Below are 22,595 nucleotides of genomic sequence, written 5' to 3'. Positions count from 1 at the left end.
CCTACACTGCAATTTTATAGCCCTGCAGCCCAAGCCCAGAGATCTCAAGTCAGCTGACCTGGGCAAGCCATGGCATTACAGTGTAGACGTACCTTCTGTTAAAAACACCAAAACCATCACTCTTCATGGCTTATCAGCATATTAAAAGAATCTTCACTGTGTTTCTTCCCACAACAAAGCACAAGGATAACTTTTAAAAAAAAATTACTATGGTGTGGGCAGTCCAGGTTTATAAAATGGATTAGAGTAATGAGAACCATGCTTGCCTCTCACTAGGCCTCAACCTGCCGGTTCCCTCCTACAACTCCTTTGAGAAGACAGGAGTTAACCCCAGAAACAAATGATGCACTCATCCATAAAACAATATCTTTATCTGAGCAAAGAGAACCCTTGAGTGGTAACAGGGACCATTCACTCATACCTCCACCCGCAGTGATGGCACAATGTACGGAGTCCCCAACATCTAGCTATCCAGAGGAATGCTCTCTAACCCCACACTTTCAGTCCACCCCTTAGACTCTAAAGGTATATCTACATGGCAAAAAAACCCACAAAACAAAACATGGCAGCGAGTCCCAGAGCCTGAGACAATTAACTCAGGCTCACGAGGCTCATGCCAGGGGTCTAAAAACAGCACTGCAGTCATTCTCACTCACACAGGAGCCTGGACTCTGAAACCCAGTGAAGGGGGTGGGTCTCAGAGCCCAGGCTCCACCCTGAGCAGGAACATCAACACCACTATTTTTAGCCCAACAGCACAAGCCCTGCTACCCAGATCAGTTGACCCAGGCTCTGAGACTCACTGCTGCAGGGTTTTTTTGGTCAGTGTAAATGTACCCTTTGTCCCAAACAGGGAATCTTCTGCCTCCTGTGCTGGTCACAGGAGCTTGGATGTTGTGTGAGCTTGGAGAGTGAATCCTCATGTGTTGCTTTGCATGGTGTCTGATCCCAGGGTCAATGTGCTGGTCAGGACTCCTGTTCTGTGGCTAGGCTGTTCCTTCCAGTCTGGATATGGTCGATGGCACCAGCCTGCTACTTGTACCAATCCCCAAGTCCCAGGCTCAGGCTGTGTTTGGGCCTACTCCCTCCAGTAGTAAACAGCCACCTGTCTCCATGTGGGCAAGATAGTTCTCCCACTCTGAACTCGCATTCCTCCCTTCCACTGAGAGATGGACTGGCAGCAAGGACTTAGGATGGGATTTCCTCTGTCCTTAGAAAAAAGCACTCTGGGGGCAGCTCCCCTCTCTGCCCACACTATAAGAAGTCAGGACTCAAACACTTTCATACTGCTGCTGACCTATGGAGTGAAGGCTCCACACTCCTTATTGAAAGGACCGTTTGTTCATTTGTTTCATCTTTGTAGCACAAGGCAACATAGAAACATGGGGAAGTTTTTCCATCCTAAAAACAAAGGACCAAATTTTTGTTGAGGAGAGAAATTGTGGCAGAAACTTCCACAATAACAGGCACAATATATTGCACCTGCATTCTGGCCTGCAAGCATCAGACCTTCCAAATGTACAGATCCAGAGGGGACAGGAAGAGAATATCCAAAGGCCCTCCCCTCCTCGTCTGTCCTGCCTGGGTCAGAGTTAGAACCTCAAAGGCAAAGGGCTTTGTGGCAGAGATAATCCTCCTATCCCACTCAGACAAACTCATGAAGGGTAGGAGGCCTTGTCCTTTTCCTGCTGAGTCTACCTCTGGCTCTCTTGTCCTTCACCCTTCTAGCTTCCTCATCTACTGCTAACTTCCATAGCTACTGTTGAGCTTTCACTGGACTGCCCAGGGCCGGCGCAACCCATTAGGCAACCTAGGCGGTCGCCTAGGGCACTGCGATTTGGGGGGTGGCAACCGTGGCGGTATTTCCACGGCGGGACCTTTTGCTGCCTCTGCGGGGGGCGGCATTTCAGGACCAGACCTTCTGCCGCCTAAGGCAGCGGAAAAGCTGGCGGCACTCCTGGGACTGCCCCAGCAGTCATGAACCTCTCTTCTCCTAAAATCTTGCATCCTCATCAGCTGCAAGGCAAGGCTGACCCTTCTGCAAACTGGTTCATTCTGCCATGTTGCTGGTAGAAGTTCAGCACAAATATGGAAAGATTTAGTTTTCTGATACTTTTGCAGTTCAGCCTGTGAGGGGCTGGTCAGTTGACACAACACACCCACCTTTTCCAAGGCCATGCCTCTTTGACCTGCACCAAACCACTGGCATGGGCCACATGGATAGGGGTGTCTACTTATTTATTTTTTAAATCAGTATAAACTACTGTGCATCTCCAAAGTGCTTACTTACATTGTTTCTTTGTGTATTCTAAAGAAAAACTATCAGTAAAAGTATTTAAAATGTCCTGACAGGGAGCATGCATTTTAGTCACTTTTAAATAACTTTGTAAAAGTTTCTAATTACCCTTCACCTGTATAAGGACTCCAGGACAGATAAATAATCAAGTCTTTCATGAGCTAATATAATTTGTGATAGACATGCTCATTTGATACCATTGCAATAATGGTAATTCTTGCTATCAATGTAGTTTCACAGCCTTTTATAATGACATTATAAACATGGCCCATCATTACTAATTAATTTGGCAACAGAGAGAAATTATTATTATTGTTAATTACTTAAAGAACACCTGGATTAAAGCCAATAAAGCTTCAGTTTGATCAATGTCTTTATTTTATTCCTCTGTGCTTTTTTTAATGTGTATCTGGCTTTTGGGAGAATAGGTAGCAGGCTGATCTCGGATGAAATCAGAAATGAATGTTGTATGAGCCCTGGAACTCATCTTGCACTTAAAATAAAAGGACAGCAATAATTCAACCATGTACTGCTAGGAAAGATGGGAGATGAGATTTAATTCAGAAGGCAAAAAAGATATAAATTACGTTTAGCTTTCCTTTTCCTCCCTTTTGTAAAAGGCAGCTACTTCCTATAGTCCGCTGGTGACAGGGACACAGATTGTGACACTTCTTGTAACCACTGCAAGCATTGTCTTGTGTCTAATAAAGCTTTTGGCCTTTTGGATTTTAGTCCTGAATGACATTAAAGGGGGGAATTCCTGATGTGTCAAATATTTTGGGATGCTGTTTTGGTTTTAAAAAGGTGAGACAAAATTAATCATTTTACATAAGCTTTCTCTAGTGACTCTCATAGGAAAAAACATGATGTACAAAATCTAATGCAGGGGACAGCAATTCCTAATATTTCTGAACTGAGTATTTTTTTATTTCTGAATGTCTTTTGTTCTCTACTGAAAAATCTTAAATACCCTCACCACCTGCTACCTTTTTGGGAACAGAAAGAGGAAGACTGAGGGGAAGAAACTCCGAAGTTGAGTTTACACCGGAGATCAGCATCTTTGTTCCTAGCAAAGGGCCTTCATGCTTGAATTTTACACAGTACTTGTCCCTTAAAATAAGATAATGTTCATTAAGCAAAATCAAAACCTGACATTCTTATCAGCAGTACAGTTTTCTATAATGTTATGATTTCAGTTGCTCTAGAATCATAAATTAGTTCTATTCCCTTTTTATTTGGAACAACTAATTGAACCCACTGGAAAATGGCCTCTCTTGGTTATAGACAGTGTGGATAACTGTAATTAATTGAATTTATGTTGCTATTTTGTTAGTGGCAGAGCATAAATACATAAGTAGAGGTTGCCACACACTACATTATATAAACAGGCTCTCATGCAAATGAACACATTAATTCACTGTGAGAAGTCAGAGGTGTGGCTAGAACCTGGGTTTCTAGCACTCACAGCCAAGTACGTTACTAATAAAGCCAAAAGAGCAGTTCACTAGTACAGCAGCCTTTTTGTGCATCGCCCACCCGTTCTTGTCAAAGTAAATTGTATATTATGAGTTCTGGGGAAGGGAAAAAAAACAGCTTTACAAATAGCTTTGGCTAATTTTAAATCTATTCATTAGGCAGGATTAATTACTGCACCTCAAAAAGAGATAAATGAACATCTTTTCTATACCACATGTCAAAGTTATGTAGGAAATGTATTATCTTAGTTAATGCTTCTTTACTTTGTTAGGGGAAAAAAATTCCCGAAGAAGCAAGGCTTATTATATCAGGATTGTTATTGTCTCTCTACTGACTTATTCTAACACTTACACTTTGAAGCCCACTCTAAGTTGGCTGTCTCCATATTTTGAGTTGGCTATTGTTGTGCAATTTGCCTTCCAATGTTTGACAATTTTGTTTCTATGGTTGTCTGATAGACATTCAATGACCCATGGAGGTAAGTGCTAGCATTTAATAGTTATTTTAGTATTACACTTACTCATTCCTTTTAATATCTGCTCCCTCCCATCTGGTCTTGTATACAACTTCTTATATTTTCAAGAGTTTGGGTCAATTTTTTGCCTTCTGATATCCCATGGAACCATTCAGTGGAATTTGGATCTGTTTCTCCCCTCCTCCCCCCTTCTAACCAACTTCCTCATTGCATCTTTAACTACAGCTGTTGTTTCCTTATGATAAAAAGGTCATAATTTAGGATTATTTCCTAACAGCATTTCTTGTTTATTTGACATTTTTTCTCATTTTTTTCTATAGAGTGGTCTAAGCTTGAGGGTAGAAATATCAAGACTTCCTAGAACCACTCTGTTCTACAGGCTTAGGAAATAGATTCATTGAGTTTCATGTAGTTTACTCTGTGGATTGCTGAGATGAGGTATTAGATACCAATGTTCTGTTCTTTCTTCAGGGACCTTAAAGATCCCTCGGTAATTTTTGCAAAAAAATAAAAAATAAATAAATAAAAAGTTGCCTCAGTTTTCTTGTCTGGAAATTTAGTCTTCCTGTTTGTTGATTTCCACCATCCACTAAGAGGTGTTTACATTTTATTGGTGCTTTGTATAAGCAACTTGGGAAATGCTCTGTGAGCCTTTGCCATGGAATGTGTTATTTAAATATAAAATATTATTACTAAGTTAATTCTGATGTCCATGTCCCACAAGAGTGCCCCTACCATTGTTCCTTGTCTGAATGCAGAAATAGGAGCAGAGGCAGACTGTCTATCTCCGTACACCAAGTAGAAAATCTTAAAAATGCTTCATCTAGCAGGCAATGTGGGGTGGGAGCATACGGGGTCACATGCCACCCCAGATTTGCTGCTTGGCTTTTACTGAGCATGCTCAGGAACACTGTTGAAGCCAGCTGCCTTCACTCTGCCATCCCCTCCCCAACATCGACAGGCACAGGTCATCTCTAAGGAGGAGTAGGTGCCATTTTTATTTCCAGAGAGAGAAGACAGGTAAGTGAGTCAACTGCAGATGAGCTGGTGCTGAAGTGCGGTGCCAACCTTTCTCCACATAGTCTTAGTCCTCAGTGCTATCTGCTTTAGCTCTTGCTATGGAAACACTATGGGAGCAGGGAAGAGGCTGACAAACAAGGAGACTAATTGAGGAAAATGGGTGGAGTGGAGAGGGTGTGGGCAATGCAAAGCCCAACCTGAAGGGCGAGGCAGAGGTAGATAAAGCTTTGAAGGGGGTGACAAGAAGCTTACATTTGATGTGATAGTGCATGAGGAGCCAGTGCAGGGATCTGAAAACGTGAGAGAGGCAATCAAATCGATGGGCAACAACGACATCTTTAGCAGCCACATTTTGTATGGATTGAAGGGGCACCATGTGTGTGTTTGGAAAGCCAGAGAGGAGGATGTTGCAGTAGTCCAGGTATGATATAATGAGAATCTGATTGTAATTCTTGGTGGTGGAGATGGAAGGAATGGATCTTGGAGATGTTGAAGATGAAGAAGGGGCAGAATTTGGATTTGGCCTCTATGGAAGAAGTGAAAATAACTCTGAGGCCTGAGTGACAGGAGGATTGTGGTGTTGTCAACAGCAGTAGTGGAGGGGGGAAGTTAGAGCATTTCACTCTTACAATGAAGACAAGTGAAAATTCACAAGTGAAAAGTAACTCAAAGTAAGATAAAATAATAGTACTAATATGCCATTGTATGCTCTATGGGCTAGATTGTACCTAACCCTGTGTGTTTCTGGGGGGGGGGAGGGAGGGGGCTGGGGAAAGTGGTAGGAGCCTTCACCCTGCCTTTGTGCCCAAGAACAGGTGCCAGGCGTAACTCCAAACTTGTGCTTCTGGCCAACCAGAAATATCTATCATAGACAGTGATGCTAGACTTCCTTATTCAATGAAGGATTTGTGTGAACGCATTTTACCTTAGGGACTGTTCACAAACCATTAACTGCAACTGTTGCTTGATAACATCCTGATAGCAGTTTTCAGGTATCTAAAAGGGTGTCATAAGGAGGAGGGAGAAAACTTGTTCACCTTAGCCTCTAAGGATAGAACAAGAAGCAATGGGCTTAAACTGCAGCAAGGGAGGTCTAGGTTGGACATTAGGAAAAAGTTCCTAACGGTCAGGGTGGTTAAACACTGGAATAAATTGCCTAGGGAGGTTGTGGAATCTCCATCTCTGGAGATATTTAAGAGTAGGTTAGATAAAAGTCTATCAGGGATGGTCTAGACAGTATTTGTTCCTGCCAGGAGGGCAGGGGACTGGACTCTATGACCTCTCGAGGTCCCTTCCAGTCCTAGAATCTATGAATCTATGAATATCCACTATGTATAATGCACTATTTACACTGTATGATTGTCTTTACATAAGGAATGGGAAGGCATATTAGCTCTGGAGGCTTTGAATGCCATTCTCCCATTCTATCACCACAGATCTTTCATCACTGCATCTGACAATCATTTACATTCTACTCCCTTGATAGTCTCTCTTCACAAACTAGACCCTGCTATCCGATATATTCACTAATTTTCCCAGAAAAAGGGCATAGATTCTACAGTCCTCCTACATCAATCTGGAATGAGTAGGTCAGTTGATTTTGACATGTGCCAGGCAACATCTAAGCACAAGCGGATAATTCTCCATTCACGGTCTGACTAAGAAAAGCGTGTACAAGAAGCAGGAGCTTGTTTGCTTATGTTAGCGGGGCAGGTTGGCTGAGGAGGCCAGGCAGCTTGCACAAATCACCTTAACCAGAACTATAAGTAAATTAGGTGGCTAAAAGAGATGGAGAAAGCATTATTTCTCTTACCCAGACATGACAACCAGATGGAGCAATATTTCCTCCCTCTTTCATAGGTTTTCTACACAACCAAGAAAGCCTTGTTAGAACTACTGGATGAGCTTGAGCTTTAAGCCCCTGACAGGAGTATTTTATAGACTCAAATGGGTCCATATTCCGGATTCAATAGGACTATCTACAAAATAATTCAATGTGAGGAAAGGTGTCCAAATCTTGCCCAGGAGCCGCTGTTCTGAAGATTATGAAGCCACCACTTGTGGGACGGAGTGGTCCTATGCACGCTAAACATTGATTCTCAGCTCACGTAAATTAGAATGTCTCCACTGAAATCAGTGGCGTGATTCCAGTTTACACTAGCTGAGAATTTGGCTGGATTCATGCCTGCCCAAGCAATGTTGTTTTCATTTGTAGTTTAAAGGACCAGGCAGCAGGCTTTTGTGGTTGACAGATTAGGTTTAGGGAATAAAGGGAGAAAAAGACAAACACAGGAACCTTCAGGTCCAATATTTTGGACAGAGCTTGCTTGGTGTATATACCTGGTGCTCACCTGCTGAGGAATGCTGGCTCAAGCATTCCAGACAAGTATATCTGAGATTCAGAAATCTCTATGGCAGAAAATTCAATTTTTGCAGAACAGACACACTGGACTGTGTATAAAAAATGATCTTTAAATAGGTTCTATTTTTAAAGTTAGCTTATTAACTTGAAAAATCATCAGTCAATTCCAGAATGGAGACACTGGAATGTAATCCAATAGATTAATTTTTTATATGAAACCTTTAGCCCTTTTTGTTGGGAAGGTAGCAGCCTTCTCGATGTAAGAGAATGTCCTGGTACCATATGAACCCAACCATGCAGAAAATATTTCCCAGTCATTGGCAGCAGCTGGGTGAACTGCAATCCCTCATTTCCAGTAAATGTTACCTTCCGGGCTTAATGGTGACCATTCAAATGCTATTTTAAACTACCAGTATAACAACCAAAGAAATATTCCATTGAAGGAAGGGTATTTTAAAAAGGGAATTGGGGTCATTTTCATGGAATGAGCACATAGTATACAAGTCCTCCAATTAACAAGAGGTACATAAATGCATCAAGAGGAGAACACAGACCCAAGGGTCGTCCATCCCCAATTTTAACAGGATTATTATAACAAGATTAAAGATATTATCTCTGTTTACCAAGGACCCAATTCTACAAGTCTTACCCAGAGTAGTAATTACTAAGAAATATTATGGCATTCAAATCCGTGGTTCTGCTCCCATTTTCAAAGGTTCAGCTTGAATAAAGGTTGCAGGATTAGACCCAAAATGTGCAGCTGATTCTGACTATAAATGGGGAGAGTGGAAGGATGACGAATGCTTAAGTTCTAGCTAAAGTCATTATACTGAACATAAAGTAGCTCAGGGAATACCCATTGCCCAAATCCAATTTTAATACCAATGTGTTGCTGAGAGCACAAGTTACTGAAAATTTGCAAATCCAAGGCTGATATTTAGAAAAATCCTTTCCAGTAAAAATGAAAACAGCCTGCACTTAGCAATGTTGCACTTTCAATAAAAAAGAAAAGTCTTTGGAATATGACTACTTAACTTCAAATAAAAACAAAACTGGGTGAAATGGTTAGAATACCAGTGGTAGGAGTCTTCCGCTGAAACTGAATGTTTGCATCAGAAAGCCTTTTGGAATTCTTGTACTATGGATATGTAGGAAACAAAAAAATCCTCATACATAGACTCAGGATCAATTTTTGGAAATTTGGAAGGGAATCAAGCCACCTGATTTAGAGTTACAAAATTGGGAAAAGGGATTTGGGGTAGTGGTGTGGTCATTTACAGGCTCATGAATACTATCTTCCCAAGCAGGCATGAGGAACAGTCTGTTGAAGATGCTCACTCTGGGGCTAGGTCTATACTACCCGCCTGAATCGTCGGGTAGAAATCGACCTCTCGGGGATCGATTTATCGTGTCCCGTTGGGACGCGACAATAGATCCCCGAATCGGCGCTCTTACTCCACCAGCGGAGGTGGTAGTAAGCGCCGCCGACAGAAAGCCGCAGAAGTCGATTTTGCCGCCGTCCTCACAACGGGGTAAGTCGGCTGCGATACGTCGAATTCAGCTACGCTATTCACGTAGCTGAATTTGCGTATCTTAAATCGACTCCCCCCCTGTAGTGTAGATGTACCCTGGGAGTACTCATCTTAGAATGGGTATGTCTTTAGAAGATGAATGCATGGGGTGTGGCATATTGTTGGGTGTTGAACTGCTTCTCTGTGAGTCACTTATCTGGCAAGTGGATGATGATCAGAAGATAGAATGAAGGCTGCTGCTGGAAACTTATCACCAAAATTAAAAGCAGTTGCCACAAGCCAAAAAGTATCATTTCTGGAGGCTGTTAGATCTGTGGGAATGACAACATTTAATCTTTACAAAAATTATTTAATATTGCCAAGTATCAGAGGGGTAGCTGTGTTAGTCTGTACCCACAAAAACAACGAACTTATTAAATTTGTTATTTAATATTGAAGAGTGAATATCGCACTGAAGGCAAATTCATTACAATTCCTGATTTTGATCAGGGATTGAATGTCATTGTTGCTGTGAAATTCCATTTTTCCTGATAAGCAATAGCATTTGCTGTGTATCAAACCTATGAATGAGTGAATATTTCTATTTTCACATGACTACTCAAGGGTTCATTTAAACAGTTCAAATCAGCTAGAAATCCCAGCCCACTAAAATCCATTTAATTCAAGTCTCCCAGTTCAGATTCAGCTTGGAATTGTAACAGGACATTTGCGTCCCATTGTAATCATGTCATGATGCCAATGCAAGCAGAGCCTGTGATCTGAGAAACCAGACCTGGAAGCCAGGTAGCTGGATAGAGAGAGATACAGTCTCTATTACTATTATTTAGTGATTGCTGACCATGAGTTTAGTGCTGTACAAAACAGAGGTAAAGAGACAGAGTAAGTCCCCAAGAAACTTACACTCCAAAGTATATAAAGCAATGCACCCTTAATACATTCACGGGCAAGTCTGATCTAAATATTAGAGAACGAAGTGTGTATCTGTGATCACTGCTAGACTAGGGTTGAGAGGCTACCATGGAAATACTATGTTTTAAGATGTGGTTCTATCCTGTAAAAAGAGGCATCATGGGATTAATTGTTCCCGGTGATTTCCAGATCAAATGAGCTTGACTAACAAATAAACAGATATAGTTTTCTAACTGCCAGCCCTGCATCGCCATCCTGGTCTTTCAAAGACAAGCTGTTTTTCCCCTCTTTCTCATGCACCATTACCAGGAATAAGAGTTCTGCAGTTTAGGGTCTCAGTGACACTTGTGCCATCATCAGATTTACTCAGATGTCACTGTCTGTTGTTTAGAAAAAAATCCTGTCAATGATTTACCAGAAAGACTAGAATATAGCACACTGTCTCCTAGCTCTGCAGAGCTAAACAGATATAAGAGAGTAGAAACTGGTGCACAGCAGCCAGCAAAGGCAAAGGACTGCATAACATAGCACCTCCCATCCACGAGCCACCAAGAAAACAGAACAGTTGTGAGAACGGCTTTTCCTTGCAAATGCAAGAGTTAGGAACGCCTGAGTGCTCTCAGTATTTACTAATTTCCCGATGGATAAGTGTTGTGTCTGCCATCCACAGAGATTCTTTCAATGAAAGGAAGCCCTCTTCTCCAAATAAAACTTGACAAATAAAGGGGAAACACAATTAGCAATCTTATACTTGGGCAGCATGGCCCATTGTTCTGTAAAGATGTCCACATACTTATTTGAGCAATTTGAATAGACATGATTTCAGTGTCTATATTAACTGGTATTTCTCTGCAGTGTTCATTCAAGCATTCATCTGTTCTGGTGCAGCATGACTCATTTTTCTGTACCTCTGTTGTGTCAGCACCATTTGACCAGAGCAAATAGACCACATACTTTAGGTGCAATGATTTTTATGGTAAAGCCGTTTAATATTTTGTTATAACATGAAGGAAGGAACAAAGAAACACATCATGATGCCACACTGAAACAGCTGATACTTTTCATTATTTTTAAAAGCCTTGCAATAAGAGACTATCAATATGACATAATAAGGAATTTGAGATTGACAGTCTGAATTCTAGGCAAGAGCAATGATGAGTGTGGAAAGGCACAGTAGACAGAGAAAAAAAGTTAGGCATTACAACACTTTCCTAAAGGTAGGCTCTAGTATAGGTGCTGATTCCAATGAGATGGCTTATTTTTGTTGATAGTTCTGGCTCTTTGTTCTAAAGTTCTTTCAGAACTCTTGGATGGACACCATTTGATCTTGGTGACTTTTTGCTGTCCAATGTATCAGTTTGTTCCAGCATCTCCTATTTTTGACACCTTGTCCTCTGAGAGTGCCTCATCATTATGACCTTAAGAGAACAGAGTTATTCCTGATTTAGGCTGGTGTGAGGGTGAGGAGAATAAAGATGGCAAGTTGGTGCTTCCTGGACATTGTCTGTCTAGTTTCATTCATTCAGTTACTAAGTCTTTGCCAAGCCGTCTTGTGCTGGGCTATAATTTTGTTCCCCCATAGTTTTCACTAGCCTTTGGTGTTTGCTGCTGCTTCCATTGGCCAGGCTGTGATACATGTATTCACACTGAGTAGTATCTTATACTCCACAAGTGGTTCTTTTGAATTCAGGGAAACTACTTCTGGTTAAGGTACTATTCAGCATGAGTGAGAGGATGACAATCTGGCCCATTGTGAGTGTAGTCCCTCATTCATCTCTTCCAATGGAGACACTTCCATTTCAGCCTCTCATTTCTTTCTTTTTCTGATTTATTTTTGCTTGGAAAAAAATATGGTCTCACTAAAGCATTCTCCTGGAAGATCCTGGACCCTGTCCAGGCTAAAAATAAACCTTGCCGGCTACTGCTTGCTTCATGTAAGCATCCCCAGCCACACTCATAGCCAGCCTCCCTCTCCCTTGAATTCCTGGGTAAAGCAATGCAATTGCAGCCACCAGTAATCCTGTACTTCTAAAAAGTGCCAAAGCATATCATAGACTAGGCTTTGTTCAATGATACAGAACCCTCCCTTGCTTTACTTATCAGCCTAACAAGATGTCTCTGAATAGGTCTAGTGGGGAATACTCAAAAAGGGATAATTAAAAAACACATGAACTAAATATTTTCAAGAAGAGCCAGTTTACTGTGTTAAAACCACTTCTTTTTTTCTAAAAGGCTCAACACGCTGTTCCCAATTCAGCAAGATACTTAAGCCTGTGAGTGGCCCCAGTGAATACAACAGGAGCACTTGTAGGCTTAAATCTAGGCATGTGCTTAAATAATTTACTCAACTGGGACCTTTACATGTAACTTTTGGGTTTTTTGAGTCTCTTCCAGAGCTTTGGATGCTGACACGTGAGTCCAGTTATATGGGTGACATAAGCTACCAATTGCCATGATGGCCAGGTGAGGTGTTACAGTAACCACACAGTACCTTGTAAATTAAATTTTAAAAACTCAGATTAAAGCTATGCAGCTATGATACACATTAGATACAATTATTCAGAATAAAATGCTTGCCTGTGTTGCTAATAGCACCTAAACTATTAAACTGGAAAGAACTTTTAAAACCTAATGGACTTTGAGCCAGTTGCCCTGTACACATTTCACTCATCTGGGTCAGTGAAATTAGACACATCATTTTCACATTTCCTCCACCTGAGTGCCAGCAGTGTGACTTTTGCCAAAGCTCTTCATGCAAAGCGATGTCAGGTTTGGGGTATATTGCTGTTTGGTGTAGGAGGCAAAGATGAAAATCCAATGAGCAGTGACAGCTATGAAATCTATTGTTTATGAAGTAATCTTCACATCAGTGGTGAGGCAGTCTCTTCCACTGTCTCATGCCCAGTGACAGCTGAGATTTCTGATCTATAATTGTATATGCTTCTTGGGAAAGCTATGGAAGCAAAGATACTTTCAGTGAGGTAAAGAACAGCAAAGCCCTCCTGTCTCATGCCTTATTATATTTTTCTGTTGGCATGATGCATATTTGCCATAATTCTTTTATAGGGGATACTAGTCAAAAATGTAATTAGGGCTAGAGGAAAAACAAAATCGTACTTCTCCTTTCCTATCTCATTACGTGTGCATACGTGTTGCTTCCTCTTCAGTCCCTCCCCATGATTGCTTTAATGTTACCTAGTGTATGTTCTCATGCATAAGGATCCAAAGGGAAATCCTGACATGTAGAGAGATACTGGCAGCTGCAAGAACACAAAAATGTTATTCTGCTCTGAAAAGTGACTGTAAAATTGGCATGTTGGGTTCCATGTTTGTCATTTCTCAATAGTTTCCAGATCAACTGGGGTCTGTTTGCAAATAAAAAGTTGTTCTTTTCTAACTGCCAGCCCTTAAGACTGAGACCAGATAGTCAAACTTAGTTGTTTTCTTTTCTGATCATCATCAGTGATATGGGCTCTGCCGGCCACATTTTTCCTTTAGTTACAACTCTGCAAACCCTTTGCCTGGAGAGTAACTGATTAGATCTGCAATTGAAACTTTAGTAATTAGTTCTATTGATGATGCACAAGCAGGTATGGGAAGCCAGCTGACTTTTAGCCATGAACTGGCCAGCCAGAATAGCACTGCCAACCGGAGTAAAAATGAGGAACAATTTTTTCACTAAAACAAGCAGCTATGATTCTGAATCCACCCAGGTAACAGATCTATTGAACAACAAGGTGTTATTCTCAGGTCCCTTTCAGAGTAGAATCACACTTTTTTTTTTTTTAAACCTTTGGCATTGAGGGTAGCTCTCACTATATCTAACATGACTGGCAGGTTTAGCATATTGTCATCTGGATTTCCATATAGAAAACAACGGTCTGCAATAACTTATCTTTCCCATTAAAATATGTAGATCTGACAGTGATATTGCTCGCATATTGCTAATACTTATAGTGCAATGAACAGAAAATTTAGGCTTGATTCCTAGTTCCTTCATTTCTTGTGCTTGGGGTAGGGATGAGAGGGGAAAGTTGAGGCTATGGAGGTACCTGCCCAGCCCTCAGTGTAAATTAGAGCAGCTTTATGGCTCAGGGCTGCTCTAACTTATATTCTGCATCCCCGAGTCCCTGAATAGGCCTTGGAAAGCACAGAGCAGCTACAGTCTAGTGCACTCTGACCAACCCTCAATCTGCCGCTGAATTCAGGGGCTGGGATCAGGGCTAGTATAGAGTCCTTAAAGCAGTTCTTACACTGGGTGGAGAGGGCTCCTCCATGGGGGGAGGGAGGTATTCTGAGGGGTCAGCTTCGGCCCATTGTAAGCCCCCTTCACATTGTCAGAGTGGTGCAGACTTCTGCAGTTGCACACAACCAGACTTTCATGGGGGTCTGCAAACACAGAGCTCATTGCAAGTTCAGGATCCATCCATGGGCAGCATGTGAACCACTGCCAGCTCCACCCCTTCTGCCTGAGGCCCTGCCCCTTCTGCACCCCCGACAGACCAGAGCCCTCCCCCACTGCAGCCCTGGGAGAGCAGGCAGGCGGTGCGGTCCGAGCCAGGGCCACAGGGAGACTGGAGCCGTGCCAAGCGGAGGCGGGGGGGGGGGTGTCTGAGGGTGGAGTGTGGGCGGAGTTATGCCTGGCTGTCTGGAGAGGCACAGCCTCCCCCAGCCTATAATACTCACCACCCATGGAACCATCTGACTGAATGTAAATAGAAAAAAAAGATCTCACAAAACTAAGTGATTGGGCAACAAAATGGCAAATGAAATTTAATGTGGATAAATGTAAAGTAATGCACGTTGGAAAAAATACAATATGATGGGGGCTAATTTAGCTACAACGAATCAGGAAAAAGATCTTGGAGTCATTGTGGATGGTTCTCTGAAGACGTCCACGCAGTGTGCAGAGGCGGTCAAAAAAGCAAACAGGATGTTAGGAATCATTAAAGAAGGGATAGAGAATAAGAGGGAGAATATATTATTGCCCTTATATAAATCGATGGTATGCCCACATCTTGAATACTACATACAGATGTGGTTTCCTCATCTCAAAAAAGATCTACTGGTACTAGGAAAGGTTCAGAGATGATTAGGGGTTTGGAACGGGTCCCATATGAGGAGAGATTAAAGATGCTAGGACTTTTCAACTTGGAAAAGAGGAGACTAAGGGGGGATATGATAGAGGTGTATAAAATCATGAGTGATGTGGAGAAAGTAGATAAGGAAAAGTTATTTACTTATTCCCATAATACAAGAACTAGGGGCCACCAAATGAAATTAATGGGCAGCAGGTTTAAAACAAATAAAAGGAAGTTCTTCTTCACACAGCACACAGTCAACTTGTGGAACTCCTTGCCTGAGGAGGTTGTAAAGGCTAGGACTATAACAGTGTTTAAAAGAGAACTGGATAAATTCATGGTGGTTAAGTCCATTAATGGCTATTAGCCAGGATGGGTAAGGAATGGTGTCCCTAGCCTGTTTGTCAGAAGGTGGAGATGGATGGCAGGAGAGAGATCACTTGATCATTACCTGTTAGGTTCACTCCCTCTGGGGCACCTGGCATTGGCCACAGTCGGTAGACAGGATACTGGGCTAGATGGACCATTGGTCTGACCCAGTACGGCCGTTCTTATGTTCTTAAAATGTCTCCCTGACCTCTGTCTACCCAGGTTCATATTCCATGCCCATCACAGTTTCTAGCTAAGGCCCCCACTACCATAGAATTTGAGTTCCTCACTCCTGAATATATTTATCCTCCCAACTCCCTTGTGCTCCAGTGAAGTGGTATCTCCATTTTACAGATCATAGAATATCAGGGTTGGAAGGGACCACAAGAGGTCATCTAGTCCAACCCCCTGCTCAAAGCAGGACCAGTCCCCAGACAGATTTTTACCCCAGATCCCTAAATGGCCCCCTCAACCTCAACTCACAACCCTGGGTTTAGCAGGGCAATGCTCAAACCACTGAGCTATCCCTCCCTTATAAAGTGCTGAGGTCCAGAGAAAGAAGTGCCTTGCTCAAAGTCACACAGAAAATCTGTGGTAGGGCAGAGAATTTAATTCAGGCCTCTGAAGCATCTTAACCACTGGACCATCCTTTCTCTCAAGTTGTATGAGAATGCTTTACTCTCGATTCACAGCTATAGAGGGGCTTCTGTAGATTTGAATCAGTGGTTCTCAACGTGAGACCCAATCATCACACAGTTGCAGCCCATGTGACATCTTCAGGGCCATACAGGTAGAATTGGATGTGGCCCACAATGGTAAATAGGTTGAGAACCACTGATTTAGAGTATGAGCAGGGTAATTCCAGGGAGCTGGTGTGCCCTGCAACACAGCTGTACTAGATTCGGGTCCCCCGCTCCCAACAGCAGAGGATCCTAACTCATAGCTGAGAATTTAGAAACTGTGGATACATCTACACAGCCTGTGGAAATGAGCCTCCCAACCTGGGTCAATAGACTTGGGCTTGTGGAGCTCATGCCACCATGCTAAAAATAGCAGTGTAGACATTGCAGCTTAAGCTGGAGCTCAGACTCCTGAAGCCCACCCCCCTTCCTGGGCTTCAGAGCCCAAGCTCTAGCCCGAGCTGCAACTTCCAAGTACTGTCTACACTACTATTTTTAGCCTGGTAGCGTGAGGCCTGTGAGCCTCAGTCTGTCAACCCAGGCTGTGAGTTCTGCTGCCGTGAGATGTTTAGACATCCCCTGTACGATTTATCCGTAGCAATCCCAAAATAGCCTTTGATCTTTAGCTTTCCTCCCACTGTGATGCATTGTTCAGTACAGTGTGAGGCAAGTGCTCGAAAAGCAATTTGTACTGGGGAAAACCCTACAGTAAATTTTCAAAAATAGCCAACAGCAAAAGCTACTGCCAGTGTAAAGCTTTTCACACAGCTTTACTTGCCATGCTTCCCTTGGTGATTAATACTTCAATCTCCTTTACAAGGGATAGCATATTCCTTATTAGTGGCTGACATTTTACAATTTTCATAAATTCCTTCCTTTAGGCAGAATGCCACAAATAGTTAGGTTCTCTCACTAACGTGAACTGTCACATAAAGAGTAAGTAGATCAACAGATAGACAAAAGATTATAATTATCCACTTCTTTCTTCCTATTTAAGTATCTAGATACGTCTGGATCAATCTAGAGCTATATGTCTATTTATGGGTTTTCCACCACCATAGTATTTAAAAAGCTTCCAGCCATATGTAACAGCAAGTTACTAATAAGTATAAATAATTCTACCTGTTCATTAGGTATCAGTATTTAGAGCACACATGAACTAACATTGAAGACTATAGAATTTATTTGTCTGCACACATTACTTGTAGTTCTCTCTTGCACTAAACTATTACTATAGTGTGTATAGATATGGGTGTATCCCATACCTTTGACATCCCTGCAGGCAGTTAAAGGAAATGTGGGGCCTAATTCACACTGCTCAACTGTTTTATACACATATATTAAACTGACTTCAATGGAGTTACTCCCAATTTACACCCAGCATAACTGAGATCTGGAAGAAGGCTTTGGTGTGCAACCTGCAACAAGGGTGAACACAAACCCACCAAGGAGTTGAGAGACAGACATGAGCTACTGACACATGCAAATTCTTCTCTTATAACCAAAGCCAAAAAATTCCAGTGCTTCAGTTAAACTGGCAAATTTCAGCTAATCCAATTCTTAGGATGCTCTGAGCACCACTTAATTAACACTTGATAATCATACCACGTACACATTCCAGGAATGTAAGATTCCAGGAATCAGAAGACTTAATATAATTTCAACAAAACCATTTATAGCAGTTAAAACAATTTAACCCATGCCTACCTGATTCCTATCTAGGCAACATATTATGCAACTTAAATTCCATTTTGCTTATTACTATAATAACTCATTGAGATGGCTGATTATAAAATGGGCTCAGTCAGTGGAGTGCAGATCAAGGGTACTACTTATTTTGACCCATCTCTAGTCTTTTAGGGACGGCAGTTCTAAGACCAATTGAATCGTGACAAACATTGAGATGATTCAATGTCCTATTTCCTGGCTATTGGACACATCTAGTGCCTTTTTAAAAGTATCCTATTTAATCATTTAATCTGCATGCTTGTATTTGTCATATTGCCATATTGGGTGAAATGTTACTATATTTACTTTATCGTTGTCTGTAACCCTTGATCTTGCTTAATCCTTCCTCTCCCTACTATTAGTTATCCTCACTTATTACTAGACCCTGATCTGTAGTGCCATTGGACTTCAGTCATCACATCTTTCTATTTGTTTGTAGGTTATAAAAGTAAATAATAATGAGCTAAGGCGATTTACAAGTCTCCTATGTCAGAGGGAACAAATCAAATATTTCAGTGAATATTATCATAGTTCAAGGTAACTACACCTGTATTTCCCCTCCATGGTCCCTTCGAGGACACCCACTCTAGGGGTCCTGGCTCCTCAGCCATCACCATTCCTGGATAGAGACTCATGTCTCTCTCCCTCCTGACCAGGGGATCTTTAAAAGCTGCACAGTTCTCTGCTGATACTATGATATTGCCAGCAAGCCAGATGGCCGAAAAGACCAGTATCTGAACCTTGTTTTCTCTCCAGAGGCTATACCCAGTGTATTGCTCAAAGTTATAAGTTAACACACAGCTCTTTATAAGCAAGCACATCTATTCTCAAGATGAATACATTACAGAGAAAACATTAAAACAATTAGGAGGAAAAGATGAAAGTGACTGCAACAGTATTTTTGTTAAATGCACTAACCATATATGCAGTGGAAAGTGGCAAGAGAAACACCACAGATCTTATATGTAAACAAGGGACGCTAAGAAGAAATCAAGACTGCTTTTGAGAGTGAGTGATCAGGCAAGGGGGGGAGAGGGGTGAATGAAGTCTCCCAAGTGTATTCTTGGAGACTGAAAGGAGATGGTAGTGAATAGTTTTTAGGGGATTAAAAATTGTGTGAGTACTTGTATAATCTATGAACACAATTACACTTGGTAAAAGTAAGAAGGGACCTGGGAAAAGTAGACCTGGAATTTTACTGCAGTACATACTCCATTAAAAAGATCTAAGAAGATTTATAGAGAGATTGAATCCAGACATTACTTACTGTATATTTACATTGCTTTAGCAACAAGGTCAAAGCCGTGAGTTCAATGTTTCTGCTCTCAGGCTTTGTACAATTTGCTTACTGAGCTGAAAAAATACTTGCACACTGTAAACAGAAGACCAGACCCTAAGGATGTGAGAGAAGCTGCATCAGATGGAAAAGCCCCAACATAATAATCTTTTACAATATTAAAACCTAGACAGACACAGGGGATAGGGAGAGATAAATAAATTATACCAGGTATCCCCATAGGCGTGATGATTGAGTATTTTTTCTTTTTACATTCTTTTTGGGAAAGTAAACTGGAAGCCTATACAGGATGAGAGTCTCTTTAAAAGATCACTTAAACAAAAGGGAAAAAGCTGAGAAGAATGGAAACTCCTCAGTAATATAATTAACAGATGGAAAAGTAATGTGAGGATTGTAAAATCATGTCTGAAAGTTACAAAAAATCGGTTTCACACATAGCTACTTGCCCCAATTTTCGTTATTGCTGTTTCTCCCTGTGCATTACCATGGAGCAGTCAGACATGGTGCATGACTCTGCTCAGGGTTACGCTCTCTGCTCAGTGACTTGTACTGTGTTTCAGTATTTGATGGATCTGTTTTAGAAATCAAAAACATAGAACTCAAAGAAGGCCAAGGTGGGTGGGAAAGGGAAGGGATTTTTGTGGCACGTAGAAGAGCATATAAGGAGACCAGAAATGGTTGTGGAGAGTTCACAGGGTCCCAGAGAGAATGGAAGAATGGTGGATTGGAACTTGTAGGAAAAAATGGTTCTGGAGAGACCCTGATTGGGGTAATTTTGAGCAAGGTTGAACATTTCAGAGACTTGTAAGGATCTGTTTTCCCAAGCTTCCCTAAAGGGGGAACACTGCACCACAGATCTCTTGGGGGTCAAATTTCAACCATTTTTCATTAGGGAACAGCTCTAGCTCCCATTGCAATCAATGGCAATCTTTCCATTTTCTTCAATAGGAGTTGAAACAGGCCTTTAGCCTTTAACGTGTGGATAGTAGTTTAGAGTAGATTTAAAGTCTCCACCACCACTTCATTACAGTAAATGAGGACCATCAATATGAAGAGAACATGTAATTTAAAAGTTCAACAGATATTTAGTGGACGGGGTGTGTGTTTGAGCCCAGCCCCTATGAAGTACAGTGCTCACAAAACAGTTGACATACATGGATATCGTAATTCAGGACTGGTAAATGTCTAGGATCTTTTAAACTCCCCATATAATTTTGTTTTTGTTAAAAAGTCCATGAAAATTTCAGCAAAATGAAAATGTTTGTTTTACTTAAAGAGCCATTTTTCATTTTAAAAGTGTTTTGTTGAAAATATTTGGACCAGTTCTATGTTCCCGTGTTAATTGTGCTAGTGGATCCCTTTACCTTATACTTCTCATCAAATCACCCCCTGGATCTTTACTTTCCATTTATTTCAGCTTTCAAAATGAACTAGGGAATGCTTACCCCTAGCAGAGTCACACACCAAGAACCTGGCTCAAGCCAGTCAGGACCTCAGCTTGCTGACTTCAAGTGAAACTGTAGATGTTCTGAAAGACAGGACGTTAACCCAAAAGCTAATATTGATATTTACATCAGAAAAAAAATCTATGCATCCACTGTTCCCTTGGATCAGTGATGGCAATTGCATTCAAATTCATCCTTGATGTAAGTCCACTAAATTCAATAAAGAGAAAAGGTCAATTTGGCCCTTTGTATGTATTAGTCACAATGTAAAGGATGTCTAACTCTAAATGATTCCATGTCTGTTAATTAATAAGGAGAAAAACCAACCCAGAGAACCCAAAAGGAATTCTCTAAGTCTTTCATGTTTACTTTTCACTTGTAAATTTTGCTTTGACAGAGTGCTGTGAATAAATTCACGTTCAGTGAACCTAATATCCTTCTTTGACAGGCGTGACAGAATATACCCATGTATTCACACCCTACATACTATTGTGATAATCTTTTTCAGTAATGACAAGCAAACTCATAATTTGCTTGTCATTATTGTTCTGATAAAATGTGTGTGGCAACATTGTATATGAAGTTATAAGATTTCATTGTATGATACTAACACATGTTTCAAAACCCACAGCCTTGAGAAAACTGAGATTGGTAAACAGGTTGGTCCTAAACAAAGAAATATGTGCTGTGCTTAATTTGCATTTAAGCAGTAAACAGAGTCATCAGGCTGGGAGGAGAAAAAAAAGAAAGCTCAAACAGGTGAGAAAAAGCAGCAGGAAACTCCTTCCACGCAGACTGCCTGTTGCCTTGCTCCGAGCTGGAAATGCTCCTCAAAAGGGGGGAGCAGGACTATGAAAAGAAGGGGGCAGACACCTGCCTCTTTCCCTCGTCCATCATATTCACTGTATCTGAAGTGAAAAAGGAAGCAAGAGTTGGATTCTGGGAGAAGTGATCCTGACCCACAGGGTTTGTTCAGTAAGACTGATGAAAGCATATGGTGAGAAACTTTGCTTGAATCTGATATCATTAAGTTAGGCATTCGTAAACATCTTTATTTTTCTTGTAACCATATCTGACTTTTATGCCTCATTACTCATAGTCACTTAAAATCTCTTTGTGGTTAATCAACTTGTTTTATCTAATCCAGTGTGTTTAAATTGAAGTGTTTGGGAAACCATTTTGGATGACAAATTGTGTGCATATTTTAAAAAAGAGATAATGGACCTAGTATAACTTGTATTGTCCAGGAGAGGACTGGGCAGTACAAAGCATATATTTCTGGGGGAAATCTAAGACTGGGGGTGTGTTGGGGTCACCCTACAGTATAACCAAGGCTGGTGAGAGCCAGAGTGTAACCCAAGTGTGGCTGGCAGGCTGCAATTACATGCAGACACTCAGGGTGTGGTTCACAATCCCCCTCCCGCTCTCTGAACCCCTGGGTCCCAGCCTGGAGCACTATCCTGAACCCCCCAACCCCACCCCAGAGCCCACACCCCCAGCCAGATCCTGCACCCTAACCCCCAATTTCATGAGCATTCATGGCCCATCATACAATTTCCATACCCAGATGTGGTCCTCGGGCCAAAATGTTTGCCCACCCACTTATGTTAAACTGCCTGTTCGATCTTGTATTTAGCTGTGACACTCTATCTTTCCCAAACCTGAGGAAGATCTCTGTGTAGCTTGAAAACTTGTCTCTCTCACCAACAGAAGTTGGTCCAATAAAATATATTATCTCACCCACCTTGTCTCTCTGTATTGGTTCAGCCTATTGGAAACAAACAGGAAGGTCATGGAATAATAGTTCAGCAAACACTTAAGAGGTAGTACAAGACAATTGGAGAGCATGGCTTGATCCCCTGGGGAGCTCACCAAACTGGTTTTGGGCAGCATGGCCAAGTATGTGAGAGAAAAAAGAACTTTGG

The sequence above is a fragment of the Chrysemys picta genome, chromosome 7 (assembly GCF_011386835.1).
Source record: "Chrysemys picta bellii isolate R12L10 chromosome 7, ASM1138683v2, whole genome shotgun sequence".
In the NCBI taxonomy this organism is placed as follows: domain Eukaryota; kingdom Metazoa; phylum Chordata; order Testudines; family Emydidae; genus Chrysemys; species Chrysemys picta.
Note: the sequence above shows the minus strand (reverse complement) of the source record.